This window comes from Triturus cristatus, chromosome 8 (assembly GCF_964204655.1).
Source record: "Triturus cristatus chromosome 8, aTriCri1.1, whole genome shotgun sequence".
Classification (NCBI taxonomy): Eukaryota; Metazoa; Chordata; class Amphibia; order Caudata; family Salamandridae; genus Triturus; species Triturus cristatus.
The window spans coordinates 186,649,901-186,663,052 of NC_140591.1; the positions used below are offsets into that span (position 1 = coordinate 186,649,901).

At 43.3% G+C, this 13,152-nt stretch overlaps 1 protein-coding gene across 1 annotated transcript in view; it reads right to left on the reverse strand.

Moving 5' to 3' along the window:
- SIM2 (SIM bHLH transcription factor 2) overlaps positions 1-13,152 on the reverse strand; it is a 484,182-nt gene that overhangs the window by 468,756 nt on the left and 2,274 nt on the right. The gene's annotated exons all lie outside the window — the stretch shown is intronic.

A 13,152-nucleotide genomic window follows, 5' to 3' on the forward strand; every position in this document is an offset into this window, starting at 1 on the left:
GTGTGGCGGTGCGGGGGAGGGGAAGGGACGGGGTAGTAAACTCCGGAATTGGGCCAAACGGAGTTGAGTAAAGAAATAAAAAAATAAAACAAATTACATTGCGAGCTGCATTGCCAATTTGGCAGTTACCTGTCATGTATAATATTTATGTAATTCCTTAAAAAAATCTCAGTTAGAGACATATACTGGTTGTAATCAAATACTTTAAAAAAATGGAATTCCTCAATTATAGTTTGCAAAATAATTAAACCATGACCTACCATAGAACACACGCATGAAATCATTGATGATGTCACAAATAATACTATTGGTTACATACTCTACATCACACATGATTTAACATATAATGATAAATAGATGTTGTCATCAACATAATACGAAGAGGGAAGTTTGCAATTCCACAGAACAGATGTACATATAGAAATGTAATAGAAAGTAAAGTCTGTCACTTTGAGCACTTAAATGTCCCCACTAAGTCTATATTGTATTGTTTAGTATCGTAGCATTTCTATAGCGCTTCTTTGTGGAAGAAAAGAGGCTGCTACACTTCCAATCGCAAATTATAGAAATCTACACTCATATCACTAATGTGGCATCACATTTTACATTACATAGAGATAAATGACTACAGTATATTAACAACCAACACATCCTCCTAGACATCCCAGAGGAAGGCAATAGCTACACTTCGACAGAATAGACATCCCCATACAGACTACATGCAGATTAAAGAATTCAGCTCAAATGTCCACAGCTAAAGGTGCTCAAGGAAAGTGTATACAGAAAGAAGGTGGTACTCACACCAAACAGATGTCTTCCTAGAGATTGCATAGTGATAGAATGCTAAAGTACCACTGCTGCCAACTAGCTGTCCTCATCCAGAATACATACAACTTCACAAACCCACATGGTTATTTTTCCAGTGACAAACAGCATTTTCAAAATGTCTGGCATGAGCTGTATTCCCCGCAGGTTTTGGGTGTGCCATTCCCCCACACTGGCCAAGTAAATTTAATTTTACAATGTACAAATTGCTGATGGGTCAAAAATGTCCCAGCCAATCAAATTTGAGTTTAGATTTAAATTGTATTTGGTGAGTGGGTTCACAAGCCCAAATGTTAGCACATTGTAAGAAAATATTTTGTCAATATTTCAAAAACTTCTGCATGAATTTTCATCAAACCAAGAATGGCTTGTCGGTTGAGACCGAGAACTACCTTCTAGCCAACAGTTGGTGTAAATTTGTAGAATGATATTTTCTATATACTTGAGAAACAATTAATGAGTGAAATTTTAAGGGTAACCCAAATTTAGGTCCCACCTTAAAAGTTTCCTCCTGTGGCCAATTTCCTCAAAACTTCATAATAGTATTCTTTTTTTTCAATATTCCATATAGATTTCTCATGCATTGACAGTTATAATTGAGCAAAAAATGTTTTTTTTGTGTTTAAAGCAACTCAATCATAATTCTGCTCTTTGTTATGCGCATCTCCAGATTCTATATCTTTATAAATGCACCATTTATATAGGTATATCTGTGTATATGTGCCTGCACTTTCTACATCTATATATCTTAACATGATGTGTTAAGGGATTTAACGGTGGTTTCTCATTAGCATGGTGCGAAAAATTCATATTCAGAATGCCCTTTTCTGCATTTCTGGGAATGCCATCTTTATATTGTTTGTGTTGTTTGTTAGTGCTTTTATGCATAAGTTCAGAAGAATGTCTATTGAATGTTTATCTTAAAAGAAGTTTCTGCATGTTCATGAAAAATAAAGTGAATTTGATCTATGTAAAGATCTCTGTAGTGTATCATGCTTATGGTTGGATGTGCTAAAGAACTTTTCCATTTTCTTTTCAGTTGGGCCGTTGATTGTCCATAGTGAAAACTATGAAGTTTTACCTCTATATATCAATCACAGTCCAAGTAGACAGTGAGGTTTTGTTCGCATTGACGGTCTGTGTTATTTTTATGCCTTTTTTATGAGTAGCTCTAAGATGCATGTTGTGTGATGCAGGACAGTGCAGTTGATATGGGCATTCCTCTGCCATCAACATGACTCAGGTACTATTTTATGGGCATGGAGGTGAAAGGCTTCTGTTTAGCATGTGTTGGTTGAGAATGGCCTATGGTAGTAATGTCTGGAACGATGATGTGTAGTGTTTGTGTTGAGTGGAAAGGACTGTTGGATATCCAACAATGCCAGATATGGACTATCAGAAGTGTGTTGGGTGTGTGTGAAAGGATTGCTTATAAATAGGTCTCTCTGTATTATGTATTTGTTTTTTATATTTCCATATGTATTTATCCATATTTATTTTTTGGCTAATTTTATATGTATTCATCCATATTTTTTGTGCTTAGTGTAAAAAATGAAGCTGCAATGGTTATATTTCCACGTTTATTTAGCCAACAAATGTTTGCATACCGAATACTTTTTAGCAATTTACGGTACAATACCTTCTGAAATAATTTGTTTTGTAGAACAGCTTAAACAGTTCTACTGCTTCAGTTATTCAAGATTCTTTATGATTATTTTTTGTTTTTAACTCCCCTACTTGTCAATCTGCACAGTTATTGACCTAGCATGTGTGATTGGCAGTACTGAGAATCATCCAGAAGAAAAGCTTTTTTCTGTATTCTTTCATCCTTAAAAATAAATACAGAGGGAAAAATAGATGGTTTTCTCTCTTTTTTTATCTGTTCAAATCAGTAAAATGGAACACCTGTGAGCCGTGCTTTTAAGTTATTGATCTAATGGTTGTGGACCGTGTCTTGGTTTTGGGGGATGTGTGCATCCTAGTAGTAGCTCACTATTCTCCATGCCAGAGCGACTTTATATGCATATATAATGTTATATTAAGGAGGGCCTCTTGAGAGATTAGTAGTCCTGCATGAGAGGAGCCTGGCCTCAGGGCATGCCAGCAATATGTGACCGAGCGGGTTCATTGTACTAGTTGGCTGCATAACTACTGAGCAGTAAAGCGACCAATCCTAAAGGTGCGTGATCTGGAAAGAGTATCGCATACAGGGGCGTGGCTTGGTCAGTAAGATTGGGGGGTATAAGCTTCAGATTCTCCAACAATCATGCTGGGATATCTTGTTAAAATGCCTCATGAGAGGCAGGACACCAGGGAGAGGAGGAGTGCGGCTTGTTAGGGGTACTTAAAACACAATCATTTTCAAACTAACCGAGTTTTAAGGCAGAGATGAGAAAGGTAGAGTGTGCACGTGCTTTTTGTTTGTTTGTGCGTGCATGTTAAAATCCAGGGTGAAATCCGACAGACACCTCACCATACCCGACTGAAAGCACCTGTACCCAACTATTGGCTCCAGAATACATTATTTAGGGAGGTGTAACACCCCAAACACCCCCTCTGAAGCTACGCCCCTAAATGCATAGTCCATTGTATAGCACTAGAATCTGGTAAACGAGAGCGAACTTGCCACATCATGAGCGGGTGCTTTGATTTTGAGGTCGTTTCCTTTGTAATGCAAGCAGGGCTGGACTGGCCGTAGCGGGCACCGGGCAATCCCCCGGTGGGCCGCACGGGTGGAGGCCGGTTTTGGGCCCCTGGGGCCGTTTTGGTTACAGGGCCGTGTTTGCAGCATAGCTTCAAAATCGACCCTGTAACAAAATCGACCAAAAACCGGCCAAGGCAAAGAGCTCGGCCATACCCCAGGAGGGGAAGGGGGGGTGGGGGTGCGGACGAGCACTTTGCCAGGGCCGGTTGTGGTTCCCAGTCCAGCGCTGAATGCAAGGCTGGCTAGTAGCGATCCGTGGAGGGAGTTCTGTGGGGCGGTGAGGCGGGGCAGGGAAATGTAAACACCGGAATATGGATGAACGGAGGTAAGTACACATTTAAATAAATAAAACGAATTTCGTTGTGCGCGCTGCATCGCATTTTGCGATGCAGCGCGTGCAAAGGAATTTGTTTTATTTATTTAAATGTGTACTTACCTCCGTTCATCCATATTCCGGTGTTTACATTTCCCCATCCTGCCCCTCCCCCGCCTCCGCCCCACGGAACTCCCTCCACGGACCGCTACTGAGGCTGGGAGCTCCCACTGTGTCTGTGAGGAGTTACTTGCTCGCTGTAGGTAATGTAGGTTTCCTGTGGTGGCTCAGTGATTCACAGTGTGCCTGCTTGCTGTTTCCTAGATGGCAGGAGTATGCTGAAGTGAGTGTTGAGTGTCTCAGTCCTGAGTAAGCTGGTGAAGTATGACTCTGGCATACCAGGAAGGGGGGGTCGGATTTCCATTCCTCCCCGACTGTACTGGCCTTTGTGACAGCACACCGTAATTAGACAGACCTTCGAGGTTCTGAATACTGGGCGGCTGACAAGTGCCACCTGTCCCACCCATGTATCTGTCAGTGTTTCTATTAAAGGGTTTTAGGAGGTGAATTATGCACCCACTTATGAACTGTGTCTGACCTCTTGACATTATTGAAATCCCAGAGTCTTACCTGCATATAGCATTAAGGACCATGCGTCCATTAGACTCAGACCCTTCTCGTTAGTAGGGTCACCTATATTTGTGTTTGCGAATCTGTCTTGTTTAGGTCTGTATTACACATTCACAATGGTACAGACACACTTTCCATTGAAAGGCCTTTTTAGTTGTCTATAACTTTTGAGACCACATGAATGGATTTGCACCAAAATTAGCAAACCCAGTGGCATAGTCATCTAAGGGCTGGCATGCCACTTGTTGTGAAGATCCATGCATGGGAAAAAAATAAGTGAAAGTGGTGGCAAAAAATTACAGTTTTTTTCATTTTAGCTACCATAGAAAATGTTGCTGCCACCTAAAGTAGAACATGATGAACAGATTTATGCCAGACCTGATATAAAAATAGACTTTTACTCTGAAAGCGTGCTTTTTTTAGTTTGATATAAATCCGTTCAGTAGTTTTAGAGACATAAGTGTTTTTAAAAATTGCAAGCAGGCTTTAAAGATTAACACTTTTGTAAATTTGTGCCTTTTACAATCGCAATTTAGAAAATGTTCAATCCTCTGAACCACATTTGAATTTTTTATCAAATATGACTGGCTAATGAAGGGGATTCATTTGTTTTCCTGTCATTAAAAAAAAACTACAGCCATGTGCGGGCACCATGAGAGGTACCCAATCCCAAAGGAGTGCTGCTGGGTACTTAAAAGGTGCATAAAAATTTCTGTACCAAAAAAATGGTTTTGCTGATTTTATTAAATTGCAATTTTAATGAAAATCACGATCTTGTGGCTTCCATTTTTGTGAGCACCATAAAAGGCAAAATGTTATGCTGAATAAAGCGATTTTCATTAAAATCTTGTATTTTTATGAAAAATATGGGAAAGTAATTTTCATATTTAAAAAAATAGTGAAAAATAACTTGCTGTATAGCAGGGGTTGGCTGCTTGCATGGACAAACATGTGCAGGTTGGCAAACCACAATGGACGTGCACAAAGCAGTGGGGCTGGCTAATGACCTGCCAACGAGACAGCTCTTGCTGTGCATGGCAATGCTTGTTTCCGGTCCAGGTAGGACCTGGCTTGGCAGTTCGGCTGGACTGTTCCCATGAGGAGCAGGGTCAAGACTGATTTGCGTATGGCCAGGTCCAAACTGGGTTGGCATGGGGAGCAAAAGAACAATGGATTAAACCCAGATCTCTTGACTGGGGGTGAGTGTTTTATTTGTTCGGCATTCTGTCCATCATTTGTGTGTCTTTCGTGCATGCACATCAGGGGTTGGTAGCTTGTGGCTGGTTGCTCATTGAACCTATCCCACTGCCAGGCCCAGCAGGTAACCCCCGCACATGGCTGAAGACTGTATGAAGCAGGGATTGCCCACTCATGACGTGTTTGGTGTAGCCCCAACCCATGCTGTGCATGGAATTTGGCCCTCAACAGCAGGTGTTGGCAGCCCACTCCAGGTTGGTGCAACCAAGCCCGAAGGTCAGCGCCAACCTTGCACAGTGGAAGACCTCATGCCGCAGCGGCTTGGCACTCACAGTAGGTTTGGCTAAACCCTGTGTGCACAGTCAAAGGCTCTGCCCAACGGGGGTTGGCAGCCAGCATCTGTTTGGTTGCAGAGCGTGTCCTTGCAGCGAACCCCCGCTGTGCGTGGCCAAAGGCCGTAGCCAGCCGAGGTTGACAATAAATTGAATTATTAAAAAGTACTGGAAATTTACTGAACAAAAAAGTTAAAAAGGGTATTGTGGTTCTGGCTCAAACCTGCAAAACTACTGAAATGTGCTTGTTATGGTTAAACATACACACAACGCATGCCATACCTCAAGCAGCCTGTCATGCTGAGTACCCCCCTTTGGCAGTGACATAGGAACAACAGACAGACTAGCTTAAAACATGCTGGATGGCGAGTTATTGACACCTTTGTGCATTCAATGACTTTGCACATTTGAGCTAGACCCATACCTGTGTTTTTCAGTGATATCTATATATGTATGTTAATGCACTGCCCGGCTCTGCATATGCAGTGCTTCATGTGTGAAAGGAAGAGTGCTGGTGCGCAGCTCTGCTCAGAAGCCTGCGGCCGATGCATTAAACATCGGCGTGCCGAATACCAGTCGTCTTTAATCCACTACCAGACCTCTTTTCTCGCACTCGCAGGTTCCTGCTTTCTCCCTTTGTGACGGTTTTGGCTTCTTTCTCTACCGCCCTCTTTCCAGTCTCCTTGTTTTCCCTCTCTTGCACTCGGTGGAAAAATAAGCACCCCACCGGCTCAAATTAAGCACTGTGTATATGTGTCTCTGTACTATTTGCGTCTGTAAAGCTGGGCATGTGTATCTGCGATACCTTTACCTTTATCTCTGTGCATGCATCTTCGCTGTTTTTATCTCTGTGTCTGTGTTTCTGCCTTGTGTATATGTTTACCTTTGTATGCGCATCTCAAATGTTTGCACTTTGTTTATTTATTCACGTGTAGCCACCTTGGCCCGATTAACAAAGGGAAACTTAGACGTTTGGTCTAAGTTAAGTTTAACTTTGTGAATCGGCCCCTTTTCTTTATTTGTAGCTGTGTGTTGAACCGTCTATATCTGTGTGCCATTGTGTGTTCGTCTAAGGTCTGTCTGTATGAGTATCTGCACTCTCTCTGTCGGTATATGTATGCACGTATAGCTGGCTGTGGTGCCTTTATCGCTGTATGTATAGATGCACTGTGTATATCTGAATGTGTGCACTATGTATACCTCTATGTATACCTGCACTGTGTATACATATATGTATAGCTGTACTGTGTATATCTATATGTATAGCTGCACTGTGTGTATATGTACGTGTAATTGCACTGTGTATACCTGTATTAAGCTGCACTGTGTATATCTGCACTGTGCATACCAGTATGTATAGCTGAACTGTGTATAGCTGTGTGTACCTGCACTGTGTATACCTGTATGTATAGCTGCACTGTGTATAACTGTACGCCTGTGTCTACTGTATATATCAGTGTGTGTGTCTGCACTGTGTATATGTGTATGTGCACCTGCGCTGTGTATATCGGTGTCTATATCTGCACTGTGTATACCTGTATGTATAGCTGCACTGTGTATAACTGTACGCCTGTGTCTACTGTATATATCAGTGTGTGTGTCTGCACTGTGTATATTCGTATGTGCACCTGCGCTGTGTATATCGGTGTCTATATCTGCACTGTGTATGCTTTTGTGTATAGCTGCACTGTGTATAACTGTACGCCTGTGTCTACACGGTGTAAGTATGGGGCGGTCTATATCTGTGCATTCTTGCATCCATGTCCATCGTTTATTCGTGTTTGTACATGCGTCTCTGCGCTCTATTTCAGTGTATACGTGGATAGTAAACCCCTGCCCTTCCAGGCTGTTCGCACAAGTACCTGTGTATGCGCGCGGTCTGTATCTACTGACACGCCAAGGGATCCTACCGAGTGGCCGCGCCCCTATACGTAATGCAGCAACTGATTAACATGAGTATATACATGGAGCGCTCTCTGTCCTTAGAGGCGCTTATGGAGGCTCGGGAGTGTTACTTTAATTGCCTGGTTCAGGGCACTGTGTTTCATGTGTGTTACAGCAGGTATGAAACTTGTAACGGGCTCCTCGGCGCACAGACGCGCACGCGCTGCGCCCGCGAGACCTCAGGGCTCTGAAGGAGGGAATCACCTCGGCGATCGCACAGGGACACGGAGAGGCCAAGTATCAACCCGAGAGGCCCACCCTGCTCGTATATTCCCTATCCATGCTGGTCTAAGCTAGGCCAGTACATGCACCCTTCATATGTGTGTGTGCGCATTAATGCACACACACACACACACATATATATTGAGAACTTTAAGATAGACTGTTAAGCACACATTTCTAATACACAGGTGGTGATAGATGGATAGGTATATATATAGAAAGATAGATAGATAGATAGATAGATAGATAGATAGATAGATAGATAGATAGATAGATAGATAGATAGATAGATAGATATTGCATATTTCTCAGTCTTATATATACATATATAATATGTCTATAGAGAGACTGTTCTCTACAGATACATGAATACACATATGTCTCAGACACACACGCACATATATAAAGATAGAGTGTTAAATACACAACACTAATATATAAGTGTATGGAGATAGATAGATGTTACGTACATATAAAAGAGAGACAGTTCGCTACATACATATACATGAATACACATATCTCTCAGATATGGAGATTTGTAAATATTCATCATAGATAGATAGCTATTTAATCTCTTTATATATCTCTATGTATAGATATAAATATATTAATACATAGCATTATAAATACATATGTCACAAAGATATGGCGATTGATAAATATTCATGATAGATAGATAGGTAGATAGATAGATAGATAGATAGATAGATAGATAGATAGATAGATAGATAGATAGATAGATAGATAGATAGATAGATAGATTTGGTAGCCCACACACTAACATGCACACACAGGCAACACGCTCACAAACTGAAACAAATACAGAAATACTTAAAAACTAACACGCAGACAAAAACACTCACTGACATACACACGCACAGGCGGACACACACACACTGCCCTACATACGCACGCTGTAATGGGCCCGTTTTTTAGTACAATCATACGACACCGTGGCCAGGAATAGTAGATTGTTTGGCTTCGTCCTATGGAAAGCAATAGATGGAATTACTGGTCTTGTATACGTTATAACGCACTGGGCCACTTCACACGGTGTTCGATATTCCGCGTCGTGCGTGGGGTCTGCGGTCGGGCCCCTGCCTCCACAGACCGTGGCGGGACACGTGCCCGCCCTGTGTGTGTGTGTGTGTGGGGGGGGGGGGTTGGGGGGTCGCATTGCCTGCGCCAGAGTCTGCCAGGGCGGACCGGGGGTGCAAGGCTGCAGGACGGGCCAGGATTACTGCTCCGAGCCCCAGCAGATACACAGCCTCCGCTCGCTCTCGGGCGGCCCACGTCTCACACCCGATGGCCCCACGGCCCTGTCCCTGCCCCGCCAGCCTGAGAGGCCCCGGCGCTGTCACCGGTCAAGGGGCATTGTAACTCCCAGTATAGGCCCTGCGCCCTCCCGACGGACAGCCCGCATTCGGTGTAATAATGTAATAACGTTTCACACGCCGCGTGTGCAGCTTTGAACCCGAGCAAAGGCGGGCGTGCATTAGAACATTAGTAAACAGTGTGCGGGTCGGTGTGTTTGCACGTCTGCCTTGATCTTTGCTTCTGGTTACACGTGTGTGCTGCAGTGTGCATCTGTGTGTGTGCCGCTTTCAAACTAAAAAGCAGTGTACCTGGGGCACTGTTAGACGAGTGTTCGATTGTGTCTGTGCAGGTATGTCCGTGTGGGCCTATATGTCTGTTCACATGTGTGTGTCAGTGTGTGTGTCAAGAGCACAGGCTTGGAATTAGGGCCAGGAGCACCGTAAGACTAGCTTGTGTGTGTGAGCGCAGGCCTCTATATAGCCCTGTGTGGCTGTTCACGTGTGTCTCAGTGTGAATGTGTATGTGTCTGTGGCTGAAACTAAGAAGGCTGTGTGCTAGGAGCGCCTTTAGACTAGTGTGTGGCTGTGTTTATGAGTATGTGTGTGGGTGTGTATGCTTCTATATAGACCAATGGACACACATGGATGTCTCCGGGTGCGTGTGTGTGTGCAGCTTTGCAATTAAGGACGCCATGTACTAGGAGCAGCTAAGACTGGCGTGTATGTGTTTGTGTGTGTGTGTGTGTGTGTGTACAGCTTTGGAAATAAACTGGCTGTGTGCTGGGCGCGCCACAATACTCCTTTGTGTGTGTCAATGTGTTTGTTTATATATGCGTGCCTCAGTCTCGTGGGTCTGTTTACGTCGGTGCGTGTGTTCCGCCACTCTTTGCTGATGAGAGTGAACACCGAGGGCACCGTTAGGCAACGCCTGTTTGCGCGTGCTGGTGTGCTGCACGTACATGAGTTGATGGGTCTGTTTACCTACATGCCTCTCTCCGTCTTTTTATTTTATGTGGGTTTTGTGCCACTATGGGCTTGGGGCTGTGTCTGGCTATAACTAGTATATATTCATTGACTTACTAACCCTCCAAATCTCTGCCCCAGGACACACCCACGGCGCTAAATAAGTTGATCACAAATAAAGTGCACGACTTTAAACCACTTGCGCGTGCGTACCTGCACGTGCCGGGTTTTGTGCGCTTTTTGCGCGCGTACCCATGTCCATCTGTTTATGTATTTATGTGTCTCTGATTATTTCTTCTTTTGTTTTAGTCTGTGTGCAGTTTAGTTCCTTCGCTTAATAAGGCACTAAGTTGTATCTCATTATAGCCTATAGGCGCTAACATATTTGTTTAAACTACATGCAAATGATCCCACACTGTGCACAAAAACATACATGGTGTAGATAATGAAAATGCTGGAGTATAACATATCTTCTTGAGCCTGCCTGAGTGTGAGTATGGCTGCGTGACTGTGTGGTTACACTTATTTCTGGATAATGTATCTCTATATACGTTTGTGCATATTTAAAGTTCTACATACATTACGATTAATATTAAATCTCGACTTCTGTTCGCCTCTTAGGTCTGGAAGAGGCCGGCGGCCCTCTGCTCACGGCCAGTGGTAGTGCACCGCCTAACACTAGTGTGTATATTACTCACAAACGTGAACAAACTGTGCATCTGTTAGGCGTCGGCCCATGGATACACCCGCCAACGTGGAACATATGCCAGAGGATGTTTGTGTGTGTTCGTACGCATGTGCTGAAAAAACAGGCTCGACTAATTACAATACAAAATAAAAAACAGTAATTCAAGATTGTGTCGCCCTGTTTATCAGACTAAGACACGGGCCGTGATGAACGTGGGTCTCGACGGCAATATATTGCCTGAAATGCCAACTCACGTTTACATGTGCAATAAATGTGGATTCGTGTGACGTGCACGTGGGGTCTCATATGTGAACTCCTGATTATACGTGCAGACACTGCGAACATATGATTTCAGGTTTCTAAGCACACATATCGTCTGTAATACGAATACGTATTTAAATGTGCATATATTCTATGAAATGTGAAACTTGGTATATTTGTAGAAACTGTTTGAACAATAACGCCGTGTTTATATGTGAACACTTTCTGAAACATAAATGTATGTGTATGTGTACACATACGTCTGAAATATGAATTTGTGTTTATATCTGCACATGCTGTCTGAAATTCTGAAATACATGCATATATTGTCTGAACTACATATTCTGATTTAAATGTGCACATACTGTGAAATGTAAAATAATGTGTATTTATAATGTTTGTATCGAACATATAAATTCATGTTTAAATATGCACATGCCGTTTTACTTAGGAACTCGTGTTTTCTGAAATAGAATGTGTTCATAATTGCACATGCTATCAGAACCACGAGTTCGTGTCATATGTGTACAGTATCTGAAACATAAATGCATGTCACATGTGCACTTAATGAAATGTGAATTCATGTTTATAGCGCTGCATGCTATCTGAAATACGAGCACATGCTGGCTGAAGTATGTGTCCACCTTATTTGTGAACTCAGAAATATGAATTCAGCTTTATTCGGGCACATATTGTCTAAACTGTGTATTCGTGTTTACATGCGCCACACTGTCTGAAAATGAACTTCTGTTTGCACGTCTGAACGCCCATATTTAAACTCGTGCATATACGCAGTGTGCGACAGTGCAGACACACATTGCACATTGCAGTCGTAAACAGAGATGATTTTTTCATACAACCAGTCACGTTTTTAATTGTTCTTGATGTACGTGCTCCGGGTAGCGCCTAAAGGTATAGAAGAGAGTCTTAGCGCCCAAAAAAGAAATGCCGACCTGCGGCGAGAAAAACATTTATCCGAGTCTCTCGGAGACCGTAGATATTCAGCGTCTTGAGATGCTACAGCCGTGGGCAAAGCACTACTTACTAGTAGTGTTCAAGAGTAAAACAATGTTTTATAAAACAAAACAAAAAAAACAGGCGCCTGCCCTCTAGGCTGGAATTTGTGGTAAGAGCGGTCCATGTCATTTAAGGATGCGTCCCCAGCCTGCTGCTCTGGACATTAAAAAAACCACCGTGTGAGGGGCAGCGGGGGATTTGATTTATTTAACTCCCGCCTGAGTCCATGCTGTGGTCTTCGCTGGGGAAACGTTCTATTAAAATTAAAATAATCATTAATAATTACTAACATCCCTTCTATTGCTTTTGTTATTTTATTATTATAGATGTGTCTGTTTCTTCATGAGTGAGCTTCCAGGAGTAACCTGGCGACGTGCGGCTCTACCCGAGGGTGCCGTTTATACCCTCTCACTTCCGGCCCATGGGCCTTGTGATCGGGGGAAGGACGGGCTCGGTAGACGGGGCATGGCCGGGCCTGAGCTGGGGACTGCGCGGCCTGCCTGCAGGACTCGGCGCATTAATAAACAATCATGAAAACAATAAAAAATACTACTACTGCTAAGCATACAAAACAATGACCTGCCTCCTGCCTCCTCGGACTTGCACTGCTCCGAGACTCACGTACGGAGCTCAGGATTTGCACACAGGCCTCTGGAGGTGGCACGCGGGCTCTCGTGAGCAGGTCACACGCAGAGCCCTGCAGTTCGCAGACCGGCCCAGAAATGTGCACAATCCCCGGT